The sequence below is a fragment of the Ursus arctos genome, unplaced genomic scaffold, assembly GCF_023065955.2.
Source record: "Ursus arctos isolate Adak ecotype North America unplaced genomic scaffold, UrsArc2.0 scaffold_34, whole genome shotgun sequence".
Taxonomy (NCBI): Eukaryota; Metazoa; Chordata; class Mammalia; order Carnivora; family Ursidae; genus Ursus; species Ursus arctos.
Window position 1 is genome coordinate 15,559,779 of NW_026623030.1, and position 15,782 is coordinate 15,575,560.

Here is a 15,782-nt window from a genome sequence, read left to right on the forward strand (position 1 = left end):
GGGGAGGAAAGGGTGCTGCAAAGGACAGAGGGTCCCCCAGAGGCCCAGGTCTCAGCTGAGTTCAAAGGACCCGGCAGAGTAGGAGTTGAAGAGTCCTTCCCAAGACGTGGGGTGCCCCAAACCCAGTCTTTGGCTGTCATTCTGCCACTCTCTAGTCCCATCCAGATGTCCTCAGAAGAAGACAGGGGAGATAGAATACGGAGAAGAAATAAACCCCAATCCAGATCTGGGACAAGGCTTGGAAAGGCAGTCAGTACAAGACAGTCCTGGTTCAAAGCCAAACTCTCCTCTGCCCCTCACTCCCTGGGGAGTTACAGTGTGCACGTAACTTCGTTCGTTGCAGTGTGCACCACATAGTATGTGCTTGATAAACGATGGCTGTTATTATTAATCACTGTGAGCTCAAGGAAACTGCTTACCTCTTCAAACTTCAAGGCTCCGCTCAAAAGCTGCTTCCTCCATGAAGCCTTCCCAGATTAACACCTATCTGGTCAGCCGAAATACCCATAGCTAACGTACGCTGAAAGTCTAAACATTTTCACCCCTAAGATTGGGAACAAGGCAAGAATATCTGCTCTCGCTACTTCTATGCAACATTGGACTAAAGGTCCTAGCCAGGACAACAAGGGAAGAAAGAAAATGGGGAAAGGATGAAGTTAAATTGTATTTCTTTGCAGATGGCATGATTATGCACGTAGACCATCCTAGGAATTTACAAAACAAAACTATCAGAACTTTGTTTAACAAAATGAAAGGATACAAAGTCAATATATAAAAATGCATTTCTCTCCACTCGCAATGAATAATTGGGAAGTAAAATGTATGAAAACATTTCCAACAGCATCAAAAAACATAAAATATTTAGGGATACAGTTAATAAAACATGTGCAAGATTTGTACACCGAAAACTATAAAACCTTATTGAGAGAAATGAAAGACCTAAATAAATGGAGAGACACACCACATTCGTGTATAAAATGTCACTTCTCCCCATACTGATTCTATAGATTCAGTGCAATCCTGATCAAAATTTCAACAGCTTTTGTTGTTGTAGAAATTATCAAGTAGATTCTAAAATGTATATGGAAATGCAGACAAACTAGAAGAGTCAAAACAATTTTGAAAAACAGGAACAAAGTTGCAACCCTTAATGCTACTTGATCTCAAAAGAATTACTATAAATCTGTAGTAATCGAGACAATGTGGTATTTGCGTAAGGACAGATAGATCAATGAAACAGAATGAAGTCCAAAAATCCAGATACATCCACTATGAGAAACAAACTGAGGGCCTCAGAGGGGAGGGGGGTGGGGGAATGGGATAGACCGGTGATGGGTAGTAAGGAGGACACGTATTGCATGGTGCACTGGGTGTTATACACAACTAATGAATCATCGAGCCTTACATCGGAAACCGGGGATGTACTGTATGGTGACTAACATAATACAATAAAAAATCATTAAAAAAATTTAAAAAAAAAATCCAGATACATCCAATCAACTGATTTTGCCAAAGGTGCCAAGATGATTCAGTGGGGAAAGGAAGTTGACACTAGAACATATCTGTGCTGCAGAAGAAATGAACCGTGACCCCTACCTCACACCATATCAAAAACTCACTCCAAATGGATCAGACACCGAAATGCAAACACCAAAACTATAAAACGTCTAGAGAAAAGCATAAGAGAAAAGCTCTGTGGCCTAGGGGTAGGCAAAAATTTCTTAGGACACACAAAAGCACAAATAATAAAAGCAATTAATTGATAAATAGGACTTCATCAAAATCTTAAGCTTCCATTCTTCAAAACAGACTACTAAAAAATGAAAGTGTAAGCCTCAAGCTTACAGAAAATACTCATTTTATGTATGTGTATGTGTGTGTGTGTGTGTTGTGTGTGTGTATATCTCACAAAGAAATTATACCCAGAATAAAGAACTCTTACAACTACATAATGAGAAGACAGCCCAGTAAAATGGAGGCAAAAGAATCAAACAAATACTTCCAAAAAAGAACATACAAATGGCCAATATGCACATGAAAAGATGCTCAATACCTTTAGTTGACAGGGAAGTACAAATTGAAACTACAATAAGATATATACAGATTAAGGGCACCTGGGTGGCTCAGTCGGTTAAGCATCTGCCTTCGGCTCAGGTCATGATCCCAGGGTCCTGGGATCGAGCCCCGCGTTGGGCTCCCTGCTCAGCAGGGAAGTCTGCTTCTCCCTCTCCCTCCACCACTCATGCTCTCTCTCATGCACCCGCTCTCTCTCAAATAAATAAATTCAATTTAATTAAAAAGGTACACACAGATTAGAATGGCTAAAATTAACAAGACTGGTGATATAAAATGTTGGTGAGGATATGGAAAAATTGGAACTCAGTCCTCTGCTGGTGAGAGTATAAAATGGTACAATTACATTGGAGAAGTTTGGTGGTTTCTTTTGAAAGCAAATATACACTTACCACTTGATCTAGCAATTCCACTAGTTTTTTACTTGAGATAAATGGAACACGAGTCCACACAAAGACGTTTACATGAAGTTCATACCAGCCTTATTCATAATAGCCCCAAACTGGAAACAACCCAAATGTCATTCAACAGGAGAATTTGACCAGGGACTTCTCCTATATCTATGCAGAATACTACCCAGGAATAAAAAAGAAAAAAATACCAATGCATGAAATAATAGAGATGAACCTTGCAAAGATTTTTGTTCAACAAAAGACACCAGTCACAGAAGGGAACGTACACTGTGGTTTCATTTATATGAAGTTCTAGACAGACAAAACTGTCTATGGTGACAGAAAGCAGACCAGTGATTGGCTGTAGCAGAGCCCAGGAGGAATGACCACAAAAGGGACATGAGGGAAAATTTGGGGGGGAGAAAAATGTTCTATAACTCCGTTAGTGGTTTTCATTGTATGTGGATTATACCCCCAATAAAATTGATTTTTTTAGAAAGGCCACCTGGGTTGGGGCGCCTGGGTGGCTCAGTCGGCTAAGCATCCGACTCTTGGTTTCTGCTCAGGTCATGGTCTCAGGGTTGTGAGATGGAGCCCGGGTCAGGCACCACACCCAGTGCAGAGTCAGTTTCAGACTCTCTCTCCCACTTCCCTCTGCCCTTCCCCACTGTGCATTCTCTCTCTCTCCAAAATAAGTAAATCTTTTTTTTTAATAATTTTTTTATTATGTTAGTCACCATACGGTACATCCCTAGTTTTTGATGTAAAGTTCCATGATTCATTACTTGCATATAACACCCAGTGCACCAAAATAAATAAATCTAAAAAACAAAACAAACAAACAAACAAACAAAAAACCACCTGGGTTGAATTCCTGGCTTTGCTACTTACCAGCTGTGTAATCATGGGCACATTATTTCATTTTTCTGTGCCTTTATTTCCCCAACAGAAAAGTGACAATAGTAATAACAATATTTCCCTCATAGGATTTGTTTTGTTCTTTAAGGGTTTTTTGGTTTTTTGTTTTTTTTTTTTTTTTAAGTAGGCTCCACGTCCAATTCGGGCTCAAACTCACGACTCCGAGCTCAAGAGTCACATGCTCCACCGCCTGAACCAGCCAGGTGCCCCTGTTTGTTAGGTTTTGGTTTTGTTTCGTTTTGTTTTGTTTCATTAGATCAGCTCAAAGGATTTTTGCAAGGATTAAATGAGCAAATGTATTATGAACTGTGGTAGCCAACCTCTAAGAAGGACTCCGAGGGTTCCTGTCCCCACGGAGTCCCCTCTACATTGAATAGACCGACCTGTGTAACCCATAGGATGGTGTCGAAATGACGGTCTGTGGTTTTTGAGACTAGGTCAGAAAACTCATTGAGCCTTCTGCTCTTGGATCCCTCTTTCTGGGGGAAGCCAGCCACCAAGTCATGAGGCTTTTCAAGCAGCCCTGTGGAGGTCTGGATGGCAAGGGACAGAGGGCTGCTGCCAACAGCCAGTGCCAGCGCGCCAGCCATGGCAGGGGGCCAGCTGGATCCTTCATTCCAGTCCAGCCCTCGGATGGCTGGTCAACAGCTTGACTGCAACCTCAGGAGGGTTCCCAATTCTTGACCCACAGAAACTGTGTGAGGTAAGAAATGTTCATAAGCTCTTAAACCGCTGAGTTTGGGGGTAATTTGTCATGTGCCAATGAACAACGAATACAAGCACGAATGGTAAGAGCTGACGTTTTTGAGCATTTATCCTACTATGACTACTGGGAGGTGAGAAACTGAGTGTCTTCCATTTACCTGTCTAGAACCACTTTCCACCCTTTTCCACCCGGCCCTGTGCCCGTGGAGACTGACCTGTTCAGACTCCACAGTCTCCTATATCCTTTGGCTTTTAATCGGGTTTGGCCAATGGGGAGCCCCCAGGGAGATATGGAAGGGAGAAGGAAGAGTGAGGTCAGGCTAGTTCTTCCTGTGCTCCCTCCCTGCAGGGCACCCCAGCCTGGTTCTATTCCTCAACAGAAGGTCACAGCTTCTTCTTCAAGGTGGTTCTCTCCATACAACCCCTTCTGAGCCAGGGAACTGCTCCCTTGGCAGCCAGGCTTAGGCAGGTAGGAGCTCTCACACTGTAACCAGCCCGGGAACGCACTACCCCTTGTGAATCCCTGACACCCTGCTGACACCTAACTAGTCCCTTTATTCAGCCTTCCTCAAATCATCCAATTTGAGCGTGCCATCTGTTTCCTGCTGGGACTGACTGGTCACCCTTATTAAAATCCCCCTACTTTACAGAAAGAAGTAGAAATTCAAAGAGGACCAAGGAGATAACTCAGAAACACATGGCAAAACAACAGAGGTCACCCAGAGATGTGCTCAGCAGGCAATGGGCACTGAAGATGCTTGTTGAATGAATGAATGCATGCATGAATGCATGCATGCATGAATGAATGAATGACTTGGTGGACACCAGGAAGGACTCGCTGGCCCTACTTCCTTGAGGGCTCTCGGCACTAAAACAGGATGTCAGCCGCTGAACTACTTCAGCCTGACAACTGATAACCAGCTCCCCAGCCCAGCCCAGAGCTGGCTTCAGGAAGTCTTGCGTTGGAAGGATTAACACACAGCCTGGGACACCAAGGAAGCAGCCCCCCACCTCAGTGAGACTCAAGAGTTATTTTTGAAAAGCAAGCAAGGCCTGCGGGCGGCCCTGGCAGAGCGCAGAGCTGGAAGAGAGAGCCAGAAGCACAGAGAACAGACAGATACAGCGGAGCCCACGCCCCGTCCCTGTGACGTCGGCCCCACGCACTGTGACATAACATGGCAGCAGCGGCGGGGAGGGGGTGTCCTGCATCCCCTTGGGAGTTGTTGTTTTTTTTATTAGTTGTGGCAAGACATGCATCCCATAAAATGTATCCTTGGGAGTTTTTGAGCCACTCCCACCCAGGCTGAATGACACTGGGGGATGAATTCCGGCAGGAACAGGGAGTCAGATCACCAGCCAAAAATATTTGTGTCCAAATGGTGTGTGAGATTTTGCTCAAGTCTGGAAAAATCCTAAAACTGAAGGGAGGGTCACTGCTATGAGGCAGAGCGAGGGGCCAAGAATTAGGAAAGAGTCAACATCCTTCACCCCGACAAAACAGTGGGAAGGCAGGGAATGGCTGTGGGGCGGGGGAGGAGAGGAGCAGAGAGCAGGTGTTGGGGCTGGAGTCTGAGCTGAGAGCTGCAGGGGGGCAGAGAGCGAGCAGCCGAGCAGCCCGAACAGTAGCTAATGAACCCTGCAGTCAACGGGAGAGGTGTCTGCAATGGGGGGGGGGGGGTCCGAGGCATCCAGAAGGAGCCATCAAGGCCCCAAAATAACTCCTGCTTCTGCTGGGAGGCTCTGGAACTAATCAAGACGGGGATAATCCAAAAATCCATCAGACAGAGGGTGCTGAGAGGGCTTGTGTCTCCAAGCAGGGATTGGAGGGGAGGGAAATTAACAAAAGATGGCGGTTTGCAGTGAGGAGCTGTTGTCCAAGAAGATGGCGCTGACAGGAAAGCCAGGTCTTCCCAGGGTCCCCATCTGTGGAGTGCCTACTGCGTGCCCAGTGCTGTAGCATCTGGGTAAGGATGTGAGCTCTGAGGTCAGCCTGCCGGGGTCTGAATCCCTGCTCTATTTCTTGCTGGCTGTGTGATCTTGGGCAAGTCACTTTTTCCCCACTCTGAGCCTGCCTCCTTATCTGGAAAATGGGGATAAAATTCATACCTGCCCCCATAGGGTAGGTGAGAATAAGAGCTCGATGTATGAGAATGTTTAATAGGAATTTCCCCGGCAACCCTGAGGAGGCTCATTTCCTCATCTTACCAGGGGGTAAACTGAGGCTCAGAGAGCCCAAAGCTACATGGTCAATAAGTAGAAGTGTCAGGAGCCTGATTCAGGTCAATCTAAGTCAGAAGCATGTGTGTTCACTAGGCCCAGCTACTCAGGGCCCACCTCACTAGTCCACAGGCAGGGCCCAGCCCCTCACCCACTACCTCTCTCCAGGTCCCAGGAAGGGAGGCAAACCCAGCGTGGACGTTGGAAACATCCTCCAGGTAAGACATGTAGGGTCCACTGGGGAGAACATTGGCTTCGACTCACCGTATGACCTTGGCTGAGTCCTTCCCCCTCTCTGGGCCTCTGACTCCTCAGTTGCCAAACAGGGGCTGGTAACAGGTGATTGTAGTCCTGGAGAGTCTAGGTTTTTGCTCGCTGTTCTCTCCCAGTGCCTGGTGCAAGAGGCAGTAAGGAAGGGAGTAAGAAAGAGACCTGGGCAGGGGAGCCTGGGTGGCTCAGTCAGTTAAGCATCCAACTCTTGATCTTTGGCTCAGGTCACGATCTCAGAGTCGTGAGATCGAGCCCCTCGTTGGGCTCCCTGCTCAGCTCGGAGTCTGCTTGAGATTCTCCCTCTCCCTCTGCCCCTCTCCCCACTCGCACGCTTTCTCCCTCAAATAAATAAAGAAAATCTTTAAAAAAGAAAGAAAAGAAAAGAAAACAGAAAAGAAAAGAGGGGGAAAAGGAAAGGGACAGGGAAAGGAGAGAGACCTGGGCAGCCCCAAGGCAGTCTTTCCTTCACATTCCCTTCCCTTCCTCTGGGGAATGGGTCGAGGCAGAGACAACGGCAAATGCAAAGGTCAGGAGATGAGAGCAGGCATGGCATGTCTGGAGGGCTGCAAGCAGGATAATCTAGGAACCCCGTTAATTCACCCACTCAATGATTCAACCCATGTTCATTACCGTGAGCCAGGCATTGTTCTAGGCATGGGAGACACAGCAGTGAACAACCCAGATGAAACTAACATCTTTAGGGAGCTCACATTCTAAATGGGGGAAATAGAAAAACCAAGTAAAAAAACCACAAACCAGGATAATTTTGGGATGGGACAAGTGCTCTATGCACGATAGCAAATATCTGTAAAGTACCTAATGGGACCAAGCGTTGTGAGCAGCTGTTAAATAATGTCATCTTCACTACAATCCTATGAGGTACGTGCGATTATCACCGTCCCCATTTTACAGCTTGGGACACTGGCACTTAACTCACCCAGTGCCACAGAGCCAAGGAGGAAGCAGAACTGAGATTCAAACCCAGGCCATCTGGCTCCATGGTGCTGGCTCGTGGGGACAGCATGAAGTAGGGCAATTCATTCAGGGAAGAGCACTCTAAAGAGGTAAAATCTGAGCTGAGACACATGATAGGATGCCAGCTATGGGAAGTCCAGGAGGCAGAAGGTTCCAGATGGAGGCAACACTGAGTGCAAAGGCCCTGAGGCACCTAGAAGCTTAACAGGTTGGAAGAGGAAGAAGGAGGCCAGTTTCAGATGGAGCAGAGGGACCGAACAGGTCAGAGGGGTGCAGGGCAGACACGTGGAGGGAAGGAGGGGACGCAGGAGATACACCCAGGATCTTCTCAGCAGGGATGCTGAGAAACACGGTCTACAGCAGTTCCAACAGGTGTGGCACCCTCCTCTCCTCGCTTCAGGCCAATTTGGTCCTGGCAGAGCTAAGCTACGCCCCAGGGTCTATTGCTGGGAAAGAGCTCCAGCTGGGGTGCCTGCCTGCTGTTTCTCTGCTGCCCTACTTCCTCTAGACGGCCACCTCCATGACTGTTGGGGACCGGAAGGACTCCTTCCTCACCCCCACTCCTAAATCCACATCCTCCCTGGCCTTGGGCTCCCCACAGACCCACCCATGAGGGACCTCCCGTCCTCCAGCAGAGGCTAGACTGCCTCGCCCCTGCCCTCAGGGATCCCCTAGGCCTGAGTCTAGTCCAAGCCCAGTGAGCGGGTGGACCGTTCCTCAGCCGGGCCTAGTCCTATAGGCCAGAGTTAGCATCCACATTCCACCTCATGTGATCTTGGGCAAGTGGCTTCACCTCTGTAAGCCTCAGTGTCCTCATCCAAAAAATGGGAATAATGCCTCAGAGGGTCACTGTGAGAATTAAATATAATGGGCCCGAGAGGGAGATTTCTGGGGGCTGGAAATGTTCTATAGTTTGACCTGGGAGGTGATATATATAAAATATAAGGAACTGTACACTTTAGTTTGTTCATTTTATACTAGGACCCTGATAGCTCAATTTTTAAAAAAGTGTTAAGTGTCTGGCCCATGGTTAACGCCATATAGATGTTACATAGTTTCAGTATTAGGTGTCCCACAACTCTCTGTTGAATGGATGAAAACTTAGTGTCCTTCCGTATTTCATTTATCATGTATGTGATCTCCGATGCTCTCAGCGCCTAGATGCTAAGGGGGCTCAAACTCAACGTGTCCAGGACAGAGGTCTCCCTTCACCTAAGTCTTCCCCATCTGCCCAGATCAGAAATGTGCATGTCACTCTGCCCGCCTTCTCCTCTTTCCTCCTTCCACAACCCCTCACAGCCAACCCATCACCAAAACTGTCTCCAAAGATAAACCCCAACAATTCCTTCCCCTCACTGAAAGGGCATGCTGACCTCCAGTCAAGAGACAGAGCTTAACCACATGCCAAAGAATGAAGCTGGACCCCTACCTCACTCCATAGACAAAAAGTAACTCAATGGATCAATGACCTAAATGTAAGAGCCAGAACGACAAAACAATGAGAAGAAAACATAGGGTAAATATTCATGACCTCAGGTTTGGCCATGGGTTCTTAGATTTGACACCAAAAGCGGAAGCAACAAAAGAAAAATAGATAAATGGAATGAAAAGTAAAAATCTGTGTGCCTCAAAGGGCATCATTGAGTAAAAGGGGGCACCTGGCTGGCTCAGAATGTGATTCTCAATCTCAGGAACATGAGTTCAAGCCCCACACCGGGCACGAAGCTTACTTAAATTTAAAAAAAAGAAAAAGTGAGGGGCGCCTGGGTGGCTCAGTCGGTTAAGTGTCTGACTCTTGATATCGGCTCAGGTGTTGATCTCAGGGTGGTGAGTTCAGCCCCAGAGCTGGGCTGCATGCTGGGTGTGGAGACTACTTTAAAAAACAAGGGCACCTGGGTGGCTCAGGCGGTTAAGCATCTGCCTGCAGCTCAGGTTGTGATCTCGGGGTTTGGGATCGAATCCCGCATCATCGGACTCCTTGCTCAGCAGGGAGTCTGCTTCTCCCTCTCCCTCTGCCCCGCCTGCCCCCCCAGCTCATGCTCTCTCTCTCTTTCTTAAATAAATAAATCTTAAAAAAAAAAAACAGTGAGGAGATAGCCTACAGAACAGAAGGAAATGTTTGCAAATCATGTATCTGATAAGGGTTTAGTATCCAGAATATATAAAAAAAACCTCTTAAGAACTCAAGAACAGGGGCGCCTGGGTGGCTCAGTCGTTAAGCATCTGCCTTCGGCTCAGGGCGTGATCCCGGAGTCGTGGGATCGAGCCCTGCATCAGGGTTCCTGCTCCGCTGGGAGCCTGCTTCTTCCTCTCCCACTCCCCCTGCTCGTGTTCCCTCTCTCGCTGGCTGTCTCTATCTCTGTCAAATAAATAAATAAAAATCTTAAAAAAAAAAATGTTCAGCCACCATGGAAAACAGCGCGGTGGGCATTCCTCAAAAAGCTAAACACAGAGTGACCATATGACCAGCAATTCCATTTCTAGGTCTACACCCAAAAGTATGTAAAACTGAAACTCAAACAGGTACTTGTTTACCGACGTCCATAGCAGCATAATTCACAATACGATAGAAACAACCCAAAAAACGTCTACCAACAGATGAATGAATAAACAAACTATGATCTATCCATACAATGGCACATTACGCAGCCATAAAAAGGAACGAAGCCCCCACGTGTGCAGCTTGCATGAACCCTGAAAACATGATGCTAAGGGAAAGAAGCCGGACACGAAAGGTCTCACCTATAGGATTCCTTTTGCATGAAATATCCGGAATCGGCAAACCCATAGGGACAGAAGGCAGGTTGCCGGAGACTGGGGAGAGGGCGATGGCAGTAATGGCATCATGGGGATGGAGTCTTCTTACGAGGTGATTAAAAAGTTGAAATTAGGGAGAGATCTTGGTTGCAAAACATTGTGAACGCATTAAATCCCACTAAATTGTACAGAAGGAGGAGGAAGAAGGAAGGGGAGGAGGAGGGGGAGGAGGAGGAGGAGGAAAGGAAGAAGGCTCTTTCCCCTAACCCTTAAATCGGGCTGGTCTTAGGGCTGGATTTCACCGACAGGACCCCGCAGAAGTAGTGTTTCTGAGACTTTCGGGCCCAGGCCTTCAAAAGCCCGGCAGCATCCGCTCTTCTGCGAGAGGCTCCAGCCCCACGGAGAGCCCACATGGAGGTGAACTGAGCCCCCCCCCCCCCCCCCCGCCCCGGCCAACAGTCCCAGCTGAACTCCCAGCCCGCAGCCAGCCATGCGGGTGAGGCCATTTCGGAGCCCTCGGGCCACCCCAGTGCGCCCAGCTGCCACCACATGAAGCAGAACAGCCCTGTCACGCCCCGAGAAATCCTACAAACATAAGTTGCTGCTTTAAGCCACGAAGCTTGGGGCTGATTTATTACACAACCATACGGAGCCGATCCTCGGTCTAAAAACTTCACAAAGCCACCCATGGCTCTCCCCACCCACCCCCAGCACCCTAGGCCAAGTCTCTCGTCTCCCTCCAGGCAGCGGCCGCCTCCTCACTGGCTCCCCTCCTTCGGCTCAGCCTCTTGATGTTCACTCACCCTCCTCCAAAGCCAGAGGGAAACTTCTAGCGCCCGATCACATTCTCCCAGCCTTCCAGACAGCAGCCGACCCGTTAGCGTGGGCAGCAAGGCCCTGAATGACCTGAGCCCATCCAGCTCTGCACCCCCGGCGCGCTTCACCCACACCTCCAGCCCCTACCGCTCACGCTTCCTATAACCCAGCACTACCACAAGTTGTCCATCTATCTAGAACACTCTTTCCGACTCCCCTTCTCTTCTCCTGGCTCTCTTTTGCCTCTGGGCCTCAGCTCAGACATCACCACCTCCAGGAAGCCTTCCCTGACCTCCCAGAATGAGTTAGGTACCTCCTCAGGGTACTTGTTCCCTTTCTCACCCTCATCATGGTAGCTGCCTCTGAATTGTTGTTGACATTTTAACCACTGTCTTTCGCCGCACTGCGAGCAATTTCAGGGCAGGAACAAAGTCGTCTTTGTGTTCTCAGAGCCTAGTACCGGCCTGGCACACAGCAAGCACCCAGGGAAACCCAGGGGAATTAGGGGTGAGAGCTGGGAATCACTTCACATCTCATATGGGACTGTGTTGGGGCCGGAGTAATGACTGTCAAGGCTCGGAGAGCGGAGCCCTCCCATGTGCCCAACGCCTGACTGCACCAACAGAAACGATTTGTCTGACTCGTCTGTCTCCCCAGTAAAGAGACAGTGACATGCAGTGGCTCCTTGTATGAGCTACGCAGGCGGGCAGCTCGGGTTTCAAATCCTGACTCTGCTACTCCTGGCTGTGTGACCCCGAAGAAGTGACTTCACCTCTCTGAGCACACTCCCCCCGTCTGTAACGTAGAGCACGATGATGGCTCCTCACAGAGAGGTATCGATGAGATGATACGGGTACAAATGCCTAGCACTGTGCCTGGCACACGGCGGGCGTTCAGCCAATGCCTTGGGAATGAATGAGGAAGGGATCTGGTGGTAAAACAATACTAATCATAATAGCACGCAAGTATTAACTCGATCAGTCTTCGCCGCCCCTGAAGCAGGTGGGAGCGATGATGGTGTGCATCGCACAGGTAATGAGATCGAGGCCCGAGAGCACACAGGTCCTCAGTAGTGGAGGCTAGATTTGAACCTAGACAGTCTGAGCCCTTTCACCTCCAACCACCACGCAGACGGCCTCTCAACACCCAAGGGCTGCTTCTCCTGTCAGCGTGGCTTCTAAGCAGCTTTGTGGCCTCAAGCACGTGAATCTCTCTCTGGGCCTCAGTTTCCCCACCTGCCAAGAGAGAACTGTAGGAGCCAGTGTTGAAGGCCACTTCCTATTGGCCTAAGAACCCAGGCCCTAGCCACTGTCTGGCCGGGGCTGGGGACCTGCTGACCCGCCAGCCCCAGCCGGGACCATATTTTCCATGGGCTGGACTGTCACAGAAGGTCACTGCGTATTGACCGCTGCACTGTCTCCCCACCTTGGGAGGAGTCTGGCCTCTGCTTATTCCTGTCCCCCTCCCCAGGGCCCCTGAGGAAAGCTGAGGCGGCCACCCCCAGATGTCTATTCCTGTCCCTGGCCTAGCGCCGTGCTGGGGAAGCAACAGCTATTTTGAGGCCCTTCTCCCTCCAAGCATAAGCGGTGGGAAGGCGCTGGGAACATCCCGAACTAGGAGGCCACCCGTCGCAGCCTCACCCTGGATCTGGGCCACACCAGCCCTGCGGCTCTGCCCCTTTTTCCAGCTCTGGCGATGTGATCGGTTCTGATCACAGCCACCACAGTGGGATCACCCAGGAGAACCAAATCCCAAGGACTTCTGCTAGAGGCTGGAGCACAGGGCGGCTGGGTCTTCCCCTTTCCGGAAAGGACTGAAGCAGCCACAGCTGGACACACCAGCTGCAAGGACCTGCTCTGAGCTTGAGATTGGGGAAGACAATGTTCGGAACAATAATATAAAAATACCTAACATTTCTTGAGCGCTTGTGATGAGACAGGCCTGTTCCAAGCACTTGACATGGAGGTAAGTCATTTAATCTTCACAGAGAGGAAAACCTCATGAGGTTCAGAGAGGGTAAGTGGCTTGCCCAAGGTCACACAGATGGTGCGTGGCTGAGTCAGGACTTGAACACAGGCAAGCTGGCCCCAGAGTCCATGCTTTTAACCCTCTGAACCTTGCTTTTCTTCCCTCTGAAACTTGCAAGCCCAGGGGCCTAATATAAATTAGGAGAATGAGCACTGGCTTGAGAGCCAACGCCCCTCGTCATTCCCAGTCACATGGCTGGCCACCCCACGCAGTGAGTTCAACTTCCTCACCTACAGAATGAGGGTGCTATTACCCGCTCCCAGGGTTGAGGTAAGGGTTAGCAATAACACGCGCTGGGGACTCAGAAACTCCTCTAAATTATGAAACTAACATAGCACCTGGTAGAAGAGTACGGCACAAAAGGGGACCCAGTAAAAAGGGAGTTCCCCCTTCTACTCCACACCTTTAATTCTTTTCCCCAGAGGCAACATCCGTCAATTGCGTTTGGGTCACTTTTTGGAAATTCTCCATGCACATAAAGACAGAGAAGTTATACCCGCATAGGGACTTAGAATATGGGCTTGGCACTGCTGCTTACTATCTATGTGAAGCTTGGGCAAATTCCCTGTTCCCTCTCGGCCTCCGTTTCCCCACCTGTAAATGAGTTACTAAAATTAAAATATCTCATGTGAAGGGTAGCTGTGAGGGTTAAGTGAGTCAATCTATGTAAAGTGTTTAGAACATTCTCTGGCACACGGTTGTCCGATAAATATACACATACAGTGCGTCCTTTCTGATAGACACTGAGATAGCCTCATGCTCTCGCAAACAATACCGCAAGACGCATCCTCGTTCACCTGGCATTTGGCACTAGAGCAAGATCTCTGTGGGATGAATTCCTGGCAGAGAAATTGCTGGGTCAAACCGTAGTGCCCTTGTAATTTCAATTAATTTTTGGATGAGTGAATCCTCGCAGCAGGCAGGGAAGAGGGAAAGAGGTCCACAAGGCAGTGAGGACGAGGGAGGGGTGAGATGCAGTGTTCTGTCTCTGAGGCCCGGGGAGGGCCATGTCTGCCCCCCAGAACCTGAAGGACGCAGCAGCTCCCTAAGCCCCTGGCCAAGCAGATGGAGGGCTGAATTTTATACAGATTGTTCCCATAAAGGTTTTATGGGAACTGGTTGATTGGATTAGAGGGGCAGGAGCCCCTAACGAGCAGCAGCTGCTTAACAAAATGTTGAAGCAGATACAATTTTCCTTTACCACCATCCACCATGGCAGCATCCATGCCCCTGGTAGGGACCCGTGGATGCCCGAGTCACCTCAGAATGACACCCCCATCGGGTTCACCTTCTCCAACATCCTTCCAGGTCCCAGACATCCTGGAAGAGGTAGAGAGCAAGGGGTTAAGAGCACAGGTGTGGGGGAAAAACAAAAGGTCTTTTGTCTGCTGAAATTACTGTGTGACCTTGGACAAGTCATTTGCTCCCTGACCTCAGAGAAGAATGGGGCCTACCCTCCAGGGCTTGTCCCGAGGGCTAAAGGAAGTCAAACACAAGGTGCTCACGCAGTGCCCAGCACACAGTGAGAGCCTAATACGTGGAAGCCCTGAAGATACAGATGAAGAATAAAGACAGCTACTCTGGACCCCACCCCAGAAGGACCTGGGAACAAGGTACACAGTGGTAGCCTCCCATCCCCATCTAAAGACAACGATTTAGCAATTGCCCGAACCACGTCCTAGGGAATGTTCCAGATGTCCCAGTCTGCAAAATGGGATGTGTGACTTACATTTCCAAGTAAGTTTTAAAGGCCTTGCCAAAGCTAATTTTCCATTTTGTGTCTGTTCCAAAAGGTCAAATGGGAACTCTGAAATGCGAAGAAGGCACTCGAAGGAAGTTTCCCAAGCACCCCCACCTTCCCCTTATTTATCTGATCTGGGACCTACCCTTCAGAGAAGTCCCAGGAGTAACAACAGCAAGCACCCCCACCGATCCAGGAAGAACCGGAATCAGGTAGGTGCCCAGGTTCCGGGTCGGATCGCGATGAACCTACTCCCGCCCGAGTTTTGTGCCTGTGAGTTGGAGCCTCCGCGCTGTAAGGTGGGGATGACACCGGCGCTCTGGGCGCGCGGTTCGAGGAGACACTGCGGGTGAGCGCCCCGCGGGGCAGGCATCCCGGGGCCCGCACCGCCGAGGCACAGGCGCGCCGCCGCCGAGCGCGTCCGCGGCCGGGGAGGAGGCAGGCGCCGTCCACGCCTCCACCGGCGGATTCCCCCGCGGCCTCCCGCGCCGCGCGGCGGGGACCCGGGTGATTGCAAACAGCCGCCGGCCTCATTAGGAGACGTGTAATTAGCGGCTGGCGGAGCCGGAGCCGGCACGGGCTAATTACCGCGGGGAGCGGGCCGCGCCGCCCACGCCGCCGCCGGGCCCCGGCGGGTGTCTGGACCCCCCGTGCGGCCGGCAGGGGACCCAGACCCGGTCCGGAGGAGGGGAGGCCCGGGACTGCCCGGTGCGCTTGCTCCGGGGGCTACGCCTGCGGGGTGGGGGTGGGGGTAGATCATTCACTCAAAACCGCGAGGACTGTGCCCTCCCCGTGCCGGGCGTTTCGCCCACGCTATCTCGTTTATCTCCTCTTCACTCACGAGCGAGGAAGCACCGTCATCCTGTTGCACGGATGAGGAAACTGAGGTC